The sequence below is a fragment of the Triticum aestivum genome, chromosome 3B, assembly GCF_018294505.1.
Source record: "Triticum aestivum cultivar Chinese Spring chromosome 3B, IWGSC CS RefSeq v2.1, whole genome shotgun sequence".
NCBI classification, from domain to species: Eukaryota; Viridiplantae; Streptophyta; class Magnoliopsida; order Poales; family Poaceae; genus Triticum; species Triticum aestivum.
This window is the reverse complement of record NC_057801.1, coordinates 782,520,188-782,534,558: the sequence shown is the minus strand read 5'-3', so window position 1 is coordinate 782,534,558 and position 14,371 is coordinate 782,520,188.

The following is a 14,371-nucleotide window of genomic DNA, read 5'->3' as shown; positions in this document are numbered from 1 at the left end:
TGTAATACGACAATTATTTTAAAAAAGTGTTCTCAGAAACGAGCTATCACGTGTGGAGATCAATGGCTTTCAAGCCAAATGATCAATCTTATGGCCAAATTCATGGCATAGTTTGTTCAAATGATCTCATATTGTGCACAATAGTGCATATTGGAATGGCAAACAATGTTGTCTAAGGAAGTTTTCATTTTCGTTGGAAGAAAAAACCATTTTCCATTTTTCAAGTGCCCGAAATGAGGTTTTTCTGTGAAGGAACTACCATATATTTGTTGCAAAATTGTACCAAATCATTTTTATAAAATATTAGGACATATTTAATGCACAATTGACAAAATGGTTGGGTGTCAAAGGTTTTGATCCACCTCTGGTGAAAAAGACAAATTCCCACCGATTCAGGTGGAAGCGGGTCAAATTTGAACTGCAGCTGCCTCATAGTTTGCTATTTATTTTTTCCAAAAATCCTTTCTAGGTACATAAGTATCTATTTAATCAGAGAAACATCAAAAGTTTTCCAAGATTCAACCACTAGCTAGGAACGGTCAAGCCCGCCGTTTTGACCGCATTTTTCAAACGAGCATAAAAAATTCAAAAAAATCAAAATATTGGAAAACCTTCGCATTGTGTCATTATATGTGACCAAGTTTCCAGGAAAAATAATAATCTTGTAATACAGAAATTATTTTAGAAAAGTGTACTCATAAATGAGCTATCATGTGTGAAGATTCATGAATTTCAACCCAAACGCTCAATCTCATGGTCACATTCATGGCATAGTTTGTTAAAATGATCTCATATTGTGCACAAGGGTGCATCTTGGAATTCCAAACAATGTTGCCAAAGGGAGTTTTCATTTTCTTTGCACGGAAAATTCATTTTTCATTTTCCGAGTGCCCGAAATGAGGTTTTTTTGTGAAGGAACTACCAAATAATTGTTGCACAAATGGACCAAATCATTTTTATAAAATATTAGGACATATTTAATGCACAATTTACAAAATGGTTGGGTGTCAAAAGTTTTGATGCACCTCTGGTGAAAAAGACAAATTCCCGCCGATTCAGATGGAAGCGGGTCAAATTTGAACTGCAGCTGCCTCATAGTTTGCTATTTATTTTTTCCAAAAATCATTTCTAGTTATATAAGTACCTATTTAATCATAAATACATGGTTTGGTGGCGATACGTCGAGGTTTGGGCGCTGGCCGAGGGCCCCAACTCTAGAGCGCGTAAACTCGCATGCCCGCCGCGTGGTCACCGCGTGACCGTGGCGTTGCCATGTGTTCTGGGTGGCCTAGGCATGTCTAGTGGGTTGGGCACTCCCCAGGTTGGTGCTAGGAAGAAAACTACAACATAAGATTCTCACGAGGAGACCAATCGATGCTCAAACATGAATTAGCAGCCAAGTGTTTGATTAGCGGTACGGGAAATGTACATGGCTAATGGGCGTGAGTTTTGGCTGAGGATGATCAGTTACTAAGAAGACCATTTTCACAAATTTTCAGATCAAAAGGAGGAGCCTAGGTGGTACTTGCTTTGCAAACCACCACACTGGACATAAATACGAATGTTGAAGCTCGGCTCAAAATAATGAATGGATTGAGCTGGCATTTGGTGGAGGATTGTTATTTGGGCATAGGAAAGCACTGTAGAAAATGGATACTATTTGGACATGCCAAAGTGGCACTTCCTTCACAAACTGTTACTCTAAACAGAATAGGAAAATGAATATTTTTGAATTATTTTTGAACTACGCAAGGAAGGTTTTTACATATTTGACGAAGATATGACCCAAAGAATTTATGAGATTTTTTTGGGAATTTTGGGAATGACAGAAATATAGGTTGCTTCACAACCTAGGGCAAAAACTGCCACATGGACATGACACATAGGCAAAACTGATGAGGTGGCGCCTAGTCATAGCAATCCACCACAATTTACAAGGCTATGACCATCTATATTGGTCGTTAACAACTAGAAATAAGGTAGCGGACTAGCGCTGTTAGCTTTATGACCATTTCATGTAAGGAAATTATGACCTTTCTGACCAAAATGGTTGCAATGGTTTAGGGTTTGGAGCCCCTCGAACAGCTTTTGACCAATTGGTCTCAAATGGTCATAAATCTATGACCAATTCTTCCAGGGTCACTGACAGAAGGTCATAAGTTGACATATTTCTTGTAGTGGTCAAGCCAAAGGTAGTGAAGGGCACTCAAGCGGAGTGCGGAGGCGCCATGTTAGGCAAGATGCCCAACGTCCTTTGGTTCGAAGGGGCCTTCGTGGAATCCGTCAAGGGGTGGCAATCGGGGTGGTTCTATATCACCGAGCCGCGCGACCCTACGTGGGCGGCGGCCCGCGAGTTCAGATCTGGTATCCCCACGCAGCTCACCTCCTGGAAAGAGAAGGGCTTGCTGTGGGGTAGTTCGGAGGAGCTGATGGGACTCCAAGCCTGTATCCAGAAGCTGGTGAAGAAGCTCAGGCTGGTTAACGTGGTCCAAGTCATGCTCGTCCACCGGATTCTCCCATGCCAAGAGCGGGCATTCAATCTGTGGGAGTTCAATCCGGAACAGCACCAGGCACTGAGCGGGCTCTTCGACACGACGTACGAAGGCGCCTGGAGGGTGTTGTTTAAGGGCGCCGAAGCCCCCGCATCCGCGACTGAAGATCGCGGATTTCGCTCGCAGCACCAAGCCGACGAGGTAAGTGATTCTACCCCTTTACGGGACACTTGCTTTTCATAGTTTGACTCTATGCGGGTTTTAATTTCCCCTTTTCCTTTGACAGGACTGGGTGAGGAAGGCGGAGCAGATTATTTGCCCAGCTCCCATGCCAGAAAACCCAGTAGACGCCCATCTAGCGAGGCTGCTGGTCCCGGCACCACACGTGGTGCCGGAGAAGAAGGCCAAGAAGGAGGCCACGGGTGCTCGAAAGAGTTCCTGTTTTCAGGTGTCCGACGACTCCGGGGCGGACTCCTCCCCCGAAAACGAGGAGGAGAAAGAGGACTCTCTCCCAGAGGAGGGAGAGAGGAAGAGGAAGGCTTCCCCAATAGGGGAGGCCGAAGGGTCCAAGAGGGGAAGGACTATTCCCCCGGACAGCTCCGCCAACATCAACGTTGGCGAGGAAGAATGGCCTTCAAGGGCCAGGCCTCCGGTGAGATCATAAGTATCCGGATTCCTGAATGATTTATAATTTCTTTTTCTGCGTCATATAGCGTCATTCTGAGGCCGCATGCTTCCTGTAGTCCGGCCAATGATGATCTCCCCGCTTCATCGAGCGGTTCATTGGCTCCGTCGGATGTAGACTCCATCCCGACCGCCTCCACCCCTCGCGACACCGAGGACGCCGAGGTGGGATCCCAAGAAGGGACCCATCAGGGGGAGGCTCTGGAGGCGCCACAAGGCGGCCTCCCAGACTTTGCGCCAGACTCCACATCAGAACCCGCAGTGGTTCCGGAGTCCGGCCGGCGGCCCCTTCGCACGAAGGGCAAGACCGTGACGCTGGCAGCTTCCGTCCAACCGGAGGTGCCGGACAATTTGTTGGAGGCGCTGCAGAGCGCTTCCATCGAGGAAGAACACCGCACTATTATGAGTGCGGTGATTCAGTAGGTACAGCTTGCCAAGAGCGGGCTGACCGAAGCCTGCAGTAGCCTTCTATCAGGCTTGGAGGTAAGAAGTTAAAAATATGCAATGTAATACCGCATAGACAGTAGCCCCTGATGCTCGGTTCGATGTTCGGAAAGAAAAGCCGGACTGAGGATCTGAAAAAAAGAAGATATACGCAGGGTTGCTAAAAAATTATGTCAATATGGGTTGCAGGCTGCGCTGCTGACCTCTGCCGCACTGACTGCGGAGGTCGGTGCTTTGAAGCAGGAGCTCGACCGCGCCAAGAAGCAGCTCCAGGACAAAGAAGGTGAGTAACACCACTTTGAACTTGTACCTTACAGAAAAGGATTTAGGTTGCAACAAAAAATAACAAGGATAACATGGGTACTGCAGGGGCCACGAACGAGGTGGCGACCCTGAAGGAGGCCGTGTCCGCGGCCGAACGCAATGCGGCCGCGGAACGGGCAGAGCGAGAAAAGCAGGAGGCGCGGGTGGCGGTGGTTCGGCAAGAGCTCCAGGCTCTCATGGAAAAGCATGAGAGTTTGGAGCGTGACTCAAAGACTCGAGAGTCTGAGCTTGCCTCGGCTCTCGAAAGTGCCAAAACTGCCAAGGCCGATGCCCATAAGTCCCTTCAGGAGATTGAGTTGGTGAGGAAGATAGCGGCGGGTAAGGCATTTTTCATGCAAAGCAAGCATGTGAATGTAAAATACGTGTTACTTACCCGAATTCGGAGCTCTCCAGGGGCGTTTGCAGATCTGCCTTGCAGCGTGTCTAATGCCGCCGCATTCTACCGAGCCGAGGAGGGGAGCTCAACGGAGAAGGTCTTCTGGTCTAAGTATGCTGAGGCCGGCCATCCGGTGCCCCCTAGCGACCAGCTGAAGCAGCTGGTCGAGCTCCACAAGGTGGCCGAGCAGGCCATGAAGGGCCTCATAGTCCGGCTTTGGCCTGGAGAGGCCATGCCTGGGAGCTATTTCGGCCTCGTGCGATGGTTGGTGGATGCGTGCCCCTGGGTGGAGGTTATCAAACGCTCCGCCTGTATTGAAGGTGCTCGTCGGGCCCTTGCCCGCGCAAAGGTGCATTGGGGCAAGCTGGATGTGGAGAAGCTAATCACTGACGCGCCACCAGCGGGCAAGGAATATCGTACGTCCGAGATGTACTATAAGACTGTCCTGAAGGGTGCCCGCAAGATTGCGGATGAGTGCCCCAGGGATGTAATTATTGAGTAAATTCGCAATGTGTTATCCTGTGCGCTGAAAACTTTGTTCATATGCGCTAAGCAATGCTTGTTAATTTAAAATATTACCTTCTGTGCGGCCGTTTATTAAATCTGAGAGATGGCAAGTCGTCGGCTTCAGCCCCCATGCCACGAGTGCTGGGGTGTTCGGGATAAACTTGAGCACTCTTGTTCCCATTTTTGGGTCCATCTAGGGAGGCGCTCAACACAACAAACAAGGCAACCAGACTTATAGTGCTTGAACACTCTCACTTAGCCATAGAATTCTATAATTTTAAATTTCGGTGAAGCCCCTAGTATTCGGAAGACCGAATTCGGGGCGCTATCCACGCCTTCGTCGGACATTATCCGGTACTTCGCTCGAAGCGGCGTAGGTCTTTAAGGACCCGAAAAGACCTCTCGAACAGCGACCAGTCTCTCGCCTTATCATGACAGTCAGCTTTAGCTTTCTCCACTGAGGCGTTAAGCCGGCTCAACCGGGGCACAATCGCAGTGGTTCTCCCGGTGCTACCTTAGCCGATAGAACGGAACGTAAGGTGCCAAACTTGGGAGCCGGGCAAACCTAACTATTGACCCAAGACATGATTCGAAGCCGATTCATATAATGCTATAAGTTCGGGGTGCCGCACTTGTGAAAGTGTTCAGACTTTATCACACCATAATGCGGGGAACATAAGCCCCTGGTGTATTTGGCCGTACCAAAATGTACGGACGAAACATGTCGTAAATGAACATATATATATAAGGTAATGCAATTATGGGCAAAAAGTGCTGTATTTTATTCGAGAAGATATGCTATGAGTGCGGAATGATACAAATAGTGCGGAAAGCAAGGGATTGGATGAATTAAAGGTGTCTCCCTCCAGGGGTAGGCCGCGGAATGGTGTATTTAACAAATTTAATGCTCGTAATGGAGACCACCTGAGTGTTCGTCGCAGCCTTTGTCCCTCCCTGGCTGTTGCATCATGAGTTCGGCAGGTTTGCCGCCGGACAGAGTTCTGTATAAAAAAGAGAGAAATAAAAGATAAAAAGAGCGACACACTTGGGAGCCCCTGGTGTGGTCGAACCGCACTCTGGGTCTGTTGTGGTTGTGCCTCTCCCCCTATGCCCATGGTATCTCCAGGGCGTAATTATGTACGCGGAGAGTTTGTCTTACAATTGTGCGAGGGCTGGGGTTGAGGCCGCATTGCTACGCGTGCTCGGAACGTGCCAGGTGATGGGGTCATGTACCTAGGGTAGGGTCATGGACCTGATCTAAGTACCTTACCCAAGGACACCCTTAGAAGAGGTCGCCTTCCAGTCGACCGACGAGGGACTCACTCGACTGACTTGAAGGACTCGACCATGAAGACTCACTCGACCACCAGGAGGTCAAGAGGCACTCTGCACTTCAACGGCCTGTAATTAAGTAGGCTTTATGATAGTAAAGACACTTTATGTTGGGCGTTACCAGTAACGCCCCAGACTTAACTCACCTTAAACCCTCTCCTACGTGGGCTGGCTGGGGTCCTGGCGCACTCTATATAAGCCACCCCCCTCCACAGGTAGAAGGGTTCGGCACCTTGTAACTCATATACTCATAATCCACTCGACCGCCTCCGGGCTCCGAGAAATAGGGCTATTACTTCTTCCGAGAAGGGCCTGAACTCGTACATCCCTTGTGTTTACAACCTCTCCATAGCTAGGACCTTGCCTCTCCATACCTACCCCCCACTCTACTGTCAGGCTTAGAACCACGACAGTTGGCGCCCACCGTGGGGCAGGTGTTTTAGTGATTTTGTGGAGAAGTTGCGATTCTTCCGAGTACTTTCATCATGGTGTCTGCTGGAGTTTTGGTCGAAGGTCGAGAGATCTGTCTCGGCACTCTCACCTTCATCGCCGATGACTCCGCCTGGCTCCAGGAGGCTCCACTCGACGTTGATGCGCTCCCCGTCCGCGGTGCGACGCATTTTCGTGCATGTGTCCGCGGCGTTCTGCTGCGGCAACCGTCGACCCCGTATCGGACGACTCCTCCATCGTCCACCCTCCCGTTCTCCCGCCAGCGCAAGCGCTCGGGCCGGTCGAGGCTTCAGCGATGGGTGAGGCACGCGGTGGCTCGCCAATCGGCCACCACCCAAGTTGCGGGCAATCGAGCCCGACGAATCTCTCTACGGCTTGTTCGATCTGTCGACTGGCTCCGTAGAGACTGCATCCGAGTGCGGTAGCAGTGATCCAGCGGCGGAAATCTTGATGGTCGACGGGCCCCGCAGTCCCCCTGGCTTCGCCCGTGATGGTGGAGCAGGTGACGGAGGCGACCCCGCACGAGGCCACGAAGAGTACCAGCCCGAGCCACTCGACTCTCTGCAAAGAGAGGAACTTCGCCGTAGGAACGTGGATGCTCTGCGTACTCCCATCGCAGGAGAAACCCCCGAGGCTCGTGCCTTGGAGGAGGCACGTCTGGCCAATTTGGCCGAACGCACTCGACTGGAGAATCTTCAGCGAGCACTCGACGAGCGCGCGCGGCAACGAGTTCCCGACACCAGTCGACGTCAACTCTTCCCGCCGACTCAGGTATATCGAACCCCAATCCAGAATTTAGTAGCTGCGACCCGTATAGCAGAGTCCATCCAGCCTTCGCAGTCGGAAGCTGGCAGAGGTTTGCTGCAGATCAGGGATCTGCTCCGGGCAGTAGGAGATCAGAATTCAGCCGTGTCTCAGTCGCGCAACAGAATTCACAGTCGATCCGTCACTGCGAATACGGTTTAGTCGGCTCACAACCCCAGATCGCCTCCGCGGCGTGAAGGGCGCGAGAATCGGCGAGATCAATATGGCGACCGACTCGACCGAGATGATAGGCGTCGAGTGCCCAATTCCCCTCCGAGGGGTGGGTCTTACGCTCCTCGGCAGCAAGATGACAGGCGTCAGTACAGTTCAGGGCGAAGGGTTCCAGTCGACCCCAGAGAACCAGGCTTCGACGCGTGATCCATTATCGTGCAAGGTTTGGTCGACCAGAACAGAGCCCATCGAGGTGGACTCGACAGAGATGCACCCACAAGCAGTCGAGTGCATGTTTCTGGTCCTGAATGTTTCAGCAGAGCTATCAGAGCCGCAGTTATCCCTCCCAATTTCAGGTTGGCAACAGGAGTCAGCAAGTTCACTGGTGAGTCTAAGCTTGAAACTTGGCTTGAGGACTACCGAGTGGCAGTTCAGATTGGTGGTGGGAACGACGAGGTGGCCATGAAGCATTTACCCCTCATGCTGGAAGGTTCTGCCAGGGCATGGTTGACTCAATTACTTCCTAGCAGCATTTACACTTGGGAAGATCTGTCCCGAGTGTTCATCAGAACGTTTGAAGGAACTTGCAAGCGACCAGCTGGATTGACAGAGTTGCAAGTCTGCGTGCAGAAGGCTAATGAGACTCTCAGAGAGTATATTCAGAGGTGGATCACTTTGCACCACACTGTGGAGAATGTGTCTGATCATCAGGCAGTCTGCGCCTTCAAAGATGGCGTCAAGAACAGAGAATTGAGTTTGAAGTTTGGTCGAACCGGTGACATGACCTTGAGTCGGATGATGGAGATTGCTACCAAGTACGCCAACGGCGAAGAAGAAGACCGACTCCGAAGCGGCAAGTACAAGCCGAGTCAGTCGGAAAAAGGAAACACCAGTCGGAAACAGAAGCGGAAGGCTGAACCGGCAGCTCCTGGAGAGGCTCTGGCCGTGACTCAGGGAAAGTTTAAGGGGAAACCAAAAGGATCCTGGAACCCCAAGAAGGTAAAGGATAAAGAAGGGAACGACGTAATGGATATGCCATGTCACATCCACACGAAGAAAGACGAAGAGGGGAATATCATCTACCCGAAGCACACCACTCGCCAATGTCGACTCCTGATCCAGCAGTTTCAGGGAAAACAGTCTAAGGACAAGGAGAAGGAGTCGGACAAGGCTGAAGACAAGGAGGACAGTGAGGAAGGATATCCGCATATCAACTCCACTCTGATGATCTTTGCAGATGTGGAAAGCAGGAGTCGACTGAAAGTCATTAACCGAGAGGTGAACATGGTTGCCCCAGCAAAAGCAAATTATCTGAAATGGTCTCAAATACCCATCACATTCGACCAATCTGATCACCCGACTCATATTGCCACCCCTGGGAGGCAAGCTTTGGTGGTCGATCCAGTTGTTGAAGGCACTCGACTGACAAAAGTGCTGATGGACGGTGGAAGCGGGCTGAATTTGTTGTAAGCAGACACACTGAAAGGAATGGGCATTCCGATGTCCCGACTGAGCACTAGTAACATGAGCTTTCATGGAGTTATACCAGGGAAGAAAGCCGAGTCACTCGGCCAAATAGCTTTGGACGTGGTGTTTGGTGATTCGAAACATTTTCGCAAAGAAAAGTTGACATTTGAGGTCGTGGATTTTCAGAGTGCATATCATGCCATTTTGGGGAGACCAGCTTACGCACGGTTCACGGCTCGACCATGTTACGTGTACCTCAAATTGAAGATGCCCGGCCCCAAAGGAGTGATCACTGTCACCGGTGATCGGAGAAAGGCAGAAGAGTGCTTTCAGAAGGGCTCAAAGATTGCCGATTCCCAGGTGACAGCGGTCGAGTTCAAGGAATACAAGAAAAATGCAGATCCGAGTGACTTGCTGCGATCAAAGAAACCCGCCACAGAGTCTGCATTCCAGTCGTCCGGTGAGACGAAGCCTGTTCACATTCACCCGACCAACCCCGATGCAGCTCCGACCCGCATCTCCACAACACTCGACCCAAAATAGGAAGAAGCGCTCATCCAGTTCCTCCGTGAGAACTGGGACATTTTTGCATGGAAGCCCGCTGACATGCCAGGTGTTCCCAGGGGACTGGCTGAGCATCGCTTAAGAGTCGACTCGTCTGCAAAACCATTCAAAGAGCATCTTCGGCGGTCCGCCGTCCAGAAGAGAAAAGCCATTGGTGAGGAAGTGGCTCGACTGTTGGCGGCAGGATTTATCCGAGAGATATACCACTCCGAGTGGCTCGCTAATGTCGTCATGGTTCCTAAGAAGGACAAGTCGCTCCGAATGTGCATTGATTTCAAGCACATCAACCGGGCCTGCCCGAAAGATCATTTTCCTCTCCCTCGCATAGATCAAATTGTTGACTCGACCGCGGGATGCGAGAGGCTGTCTTTTTTAGATGCCTACTCCGGGTACCACCAGATCCGTCTGTACGGACCCGACGAGGTAAAAACAGCTTTCATCACTCCATTCGGGTGCTTCTGCTATATCACCATGCCATTCGGCCTCAAGAATGCCGGAGCCACATTTATGCGAATGATTCAGAAGTGTCTACTCACTCAAATCAGTCGGAATGTGGAAGCATATATGGATGATATCATTGTCAAGTCACGAAAAGGTTCCGACCTGCTCGCTGATCTCGCCGAAACATTTGCCAACCTCAGAAGATATGATATCAAGCTCAATCCATCAAAGTGCACATTTGGAGTTCCTGGTGGCAAGTTACTCGGTTTTCTCGTTTCCGAACGGGGAATCGATGCTAACCCAGAGAAGATTGGCACTATTCTCCGAATGAAACGCCCTGTGCGAGTGCACGATGTCCAGAAGCTTACTGGATGCTTGGCCGCATTAAGTCGATTCATTTCACAACTCGGTGAAAAGGCATTGCCTCTTTACCGACTGATGAAGAAGACAGACAAGTTCGAGTGGACTCCAGAAGCTGATGCAGCGTTTGCCGAGCTAAAAGCTCTGCTCTCCACCCAGCCGGTGCTTGCTGCTCCAATCAGCAAAGAGCCTCTGTTGCTCTATATCGCAGCCACAGGACAAGTCGTCAGTACTGTGCTTACGGTTGAGCGGGAAGATGAAGGAAAAGCTCTCAAAGTTCAGCGCCCAGTGTATTATTTGTCTGAAGTCTTGACTCCATCCAAGCAGAGATATCCTCATTATCAGAAGCTTGTGTATGGAATATACATGACCACAAAGAAGGTTGCTCATTATTTTTCTGATCATTCCATCACAGTCGTCAGCGACGCTCCACTATCAGAGATTTTGCACAACAGAGATGCAACTGGTCGAGTGGCCAAATGGGCGATTGAACTTCTTCCCCTTGATATCAAGTTTGAGGCAAAGAAAGCCATTAAGTCCTAGGCAATAGCAGATTTCCTCGCCGAGTGGATTGAACAACAGCAGCCGACTGAAGTTCACTCGGAGCATTGGACCATGTTCTTTGATGGCTCTAAGATGTTGAATGGTTCCGGTGCTGGGGTTGTCCTGGTTTCCCCCAGAGGAGATAAGCTCAGATATGTGCTCCAGATTCACTTTGATTCCTCCAACAATGAGGCAGAATATGAGGCCCTCTTATATGGGTTGCGCATGGCCATTTCACTCAGCGTCCGTCGCCTGATGGTCTATGGCGACTCGGATTTAGTGGTCAACCAGGTGATGAAAGAGTGGGACGTGAGAAGCCCAGCCATGACTGGATACTGCAGTGCAGTGAGGAAGCTGGAAAAGAAGTTTGAGGGGTTGGAGCTCCATCATATACCCCGACTGAAAAATCAAGCAGCTGATGATCTAGCAAAGATAGGTTCCAAGAGAGAAGCCATTCCGAGTGGTGTGTTCTTGGAGCATATACACACTCCGTCAGTCAAAGAAGATCCTTTCACCGAAGAAACTCCACAGCCCAAGAGTGCCAAAGATCCGACCGAGGTTGAAGTCCCAGCGGTGGTCGAGTTGATCATGGAGGTCTTGGTGGTCATTCCCGACTGGACAGTTCCATACGTCGCGTATATCCTGAGAAAAGTGCTTCCGGAGGATGAGGAAGAGGCTCGACAGATCGTCCGTCGATCTAAGGCCTTTACCGTAATCAAAGGACAATTGTACAGAGAAAGCGCGACTGGAATTGGTCAGAAGTGCATAACACCAGAAGAAGGTCGACTCATCCTCAATGATATCCACTCGGGAACCTGTGGTCATCATGCGTCCTCTTGGACCATCGTGGCCAAAGCATACCGAGCTGGATTTTACTGGCCAAAGGCGAATGAGATGGCAAAAGAGATAGTGGATAAGTGCGAGGGATGTCAGTTCTACTCGAATATGTCGCACAAGCCTGCGTCGGCTCTGAAGACCATCCCACTCGTCTGGCCTTTCGCAGTATGGGGACTGGACAAGGTCGGTCCTTTGAGAACAGGACGAAGTGGCTTCACGCATGTACTGGTGGCAGTCGACAAGTTCACCAAGTGGATCGAGGCTAAACCAATCAAGAACCTTGACACCGGTACTGCTGTTAGCTTCATCAGGGAACTAATATTCAGATATGGAGTCCCGCACAGCATCATTACGGATAATGGGTCGAACTTTGACTCGGAGGAATTCAGAGATTTCTGCAACTCCCAAGGCACACGGGTCGACTACGCTTCAGTCGCCCATCCGCAGTTGAATGGACAAGCAGAGCGAGCTAATGGACTGATTCTTAAGGGATTGAAGCCCCGACTGATGCGTGATCTCAAACACGCGGCTGGAGCTTGGGTCGACGAACTTCCCTCAGTGCTTTGGGGGCTGCGGACCACACCTAATCGGTCGACCGGAAGAACTCCATTCTTCTTGGTCTACGGAGCTGAAGCAGTCTTGCCGAGTGATCTTCTCCACAATGCTCCTCGAGTTGAAATCTACAACGAAGCAGAGGCTGAACAAGCTCGGCAGGACGCAGTCGACCTTTTAGAGGAAGAAAGGGAGATGGCTCTGATCCGGTCGACCATCTACCAACAAGATTTGTGTCGTTTCCACGCCAGAAATGTGAGAGGTCGAGCCTTCCAGGAAGGAGATTTAGTTCTCCGAGTGGATCAGCACAAACCACACAAGCTTGCTCCTTCTTGGGAAGGTCCCTTCATCGTCACCAAGGTTCTCCACAACGGGGCGTACCGTCTTTACAACGTCGAGCATAATATCGATGAGCCCCGAGCTTGGAACGCGGAACTACTCCGCCCATTTTGTACTTAAGTTTTATCACTCGGATGAGTTGCAATAAAGTACTTCTGTAGTTCATGGACCTCAAAATAATAGTGTCATAGCTCCTCCATAATTTCTGTCACTTTTTATTTGTGTCCAATAAAATTCCCCCTCAGTGGGTGACTTAGCCGCGAATCCGTTTCGCCTAAGTTTGTAAAAATCCTACCGAGTGGTGAGCCAGACTCCCACTCGGAGGCTTAGCCGCGAATCCGCTTCGCCTAAGTTTTTAAAAATCCTACCGAGTGGTGAGCCAGACTCCCACTCGGAGGCTTAGCTGCGAATCCGTTTCGCCTAAGTTATCAAAATCCTACCGAGTAGCCAGACTCCCACTCGGAGGCTTAGCTGCGAATCCGTTTCGCCTAAGCTATCAAAATCCTACCGAGCGGTAAGCCAGACTTCCACTCGGAGGCTTAGCTGCAGTCCAAGGACTCGCCTAAGTTTGTCAAAATCCTACCGAGTGAAGAGTAAACCTCTCACTCGGGGGCTTAGCTGTAGTCCAAGCACTCACCTAAGTTATAAAAATCCTACTGAGTGAAGAGCAGACCTCTCACTCGGGGGCTTAGCTGCAGTCCAAGCACTCGCCTAAGTTACAAAAATCCTACCGAGTGAAGAGCAACCCTCTCACTCGGAGGCTTAGCTGCAGTCCAAGCACTCGCCTAAGTTATAAAAATCCTACCGAGCGAAGAGCAAACCTCTCACTCGGGGGCTTAGCTGCAGTCCAAGCACTCGCCTAAGTTATAAAAATCCTACCGAGTGAAGAGCAACCCTCTCATTCGGAGGCTTAGCTGCAGTCCAAGGACTCGCCTAAGTTTGTCAAAATCCTACCGAGCGAAGAGCAACCCTCTCACTCGGAGGCTTAGCTACAGTCCAAGCACTCGCCTAAGTTATAAAAATCCTACCGAGTGAAGAGCAAACCTCTCACTCGGGGGCTTAGCTGCAGTCCAAGCACTCGCCTAAGTTACAAAAATCCTACCGAGTGAAGAGCAACCCTCTCACTCGGAGGCTTAGCTGCAGTCCAAGCACTCGCCTAAGTTATAAAAATCCTACCAAGTGAAGAGCAACCCTCTCACTCGGAGGCTTAGCTGCAGTCCAAGCACTCGCCTAAGTTATAAAAATCCTACCGAGCGAAGAGCAAACCTCTCACTCGGGGGCTTAGCTGCAGTCCAAGCACTCGCCTAAGTTATAAAAATCCTACCGAGTGAAGAGCAACCCTCTCACTCGGAGGCTTAGCTGCAGTCCAAGGACTCGCCTAAGTTTGTCAAAATCCTACCGAGCGAAGAGCAACCCTCTCACTCGGAGGCTTAGCTACAGTCCAAGCACTCGCCTAAGTTATAAAAATCCTACCGAGTGAAGAGCAAACCTCTCACTCGGAGGCTTAGCTGCAGCCCAGTGCTAGCCTAAGATATCAAAATCCTACCGAGTGGTAAGCCAGACTTTCACTCGGGGGCTTAGCTGCGGCCCTATGCTCGCCTAAGTTATCAAAATCCTACCGAGTGGTAAGCCAGACTTTCACTCGGGGGCTTAGCTGCAGCCCTGTGCTCGCCTAAGTTGTAAA